An 853-nucleotide genomic window follows, 5' to 3' on the forward strand; every position below is an offset into this window, starting at 1 on the left:
CTTACCCAGCGCTTTTTGTCTGCATATTTGTTCTGCTTTTGGAGAAATGGGGGATGGTATGAGAGGAGAAAGAAATTAGTAGGAACTTCAACCCTCTCAAGGTTGACATCATTTGTACGCTGTAAGATCAGATCATGGATTGCACACTGTTGAGGCTGCAATAATAGTAACAGCACTAGTAAACTCATTGCACCAGAGAGGTTTACACTTTTGAGTCACTTTAGATTAGAATGTGATCACCCAGATCAGTGGTTCCCAGTCCGAGGAACTTCAAACATATGGACACCCAGGCTCTACCCCTAGAATTTCTAATGCTTTTGTTTCAGAATCGAGCCCATGCATCATATATAGGAGTGGGCAGAAGTAGGCTTACAGGTGTAACACAAATAAATAACACAATAATTAATAAATAATAATGCAAAAATAAACTCATGTACTCACAACTGTAAAACTATTATGCAATATGTATGTACATATATGTGTATATATATAAAATTTTAAAAAATATTAAACTCTGAGTGACTTTAGTGTGCAGCTAGAGTTTACTAAAAAAAAAAAAAAAAAAGAAAGATATGCAAAACAGTAACTCATTAAGTCCTCACAGGCCAAAACAGAGAGGGTTGATACCATTACATTCCCTTTTGCTCTGGGCCAACGGACCATGGAGAGAATAACAGACACACTTGGGGGACTTAGTGTGTGTCAGGCTCTATTCTGGCACCATACAGTATTGACCATGTCGTCTTCACAGCAACCCTCTGATGTAAGACTGTTCATACCTGCACTTGTTTTTTATTTTAATACTAGTGGCCTGGTGCACGAAATTTGTGCACAGTAAAATGGGATTAACTAG

General features: G+C 37.9%; 1 protein-coding gene across 1 annotated transcript in view; it reads left to right on the forward strand.

Annotated features, from left to right (window-relative positions):
* Positions 1–853, forward strand: part of MOGAT1 (monoacylglycerol O-acyltransferase 1) — a 27,377-nt gene that overhangs the window by 980 nt on the left and 25,544 nt on the right. The window lies entirely within an intron of this gene.

Source organism: Myotis davidii, unplaced genomic scaffold (genome assembly GCF_000327345.1).
Source record: "Myotis davidii unplaced genomic scaffold, ASM32734v1 scaffold575, whole genome shotgun sequence".
Classification (NCBI taxonomy): domain Eukaryota; kingdom Metazoa; phylum Chordata; class Mammalia; order Chiroptera; family Vespertilionidae; genus Myotis; species Myotis davidii.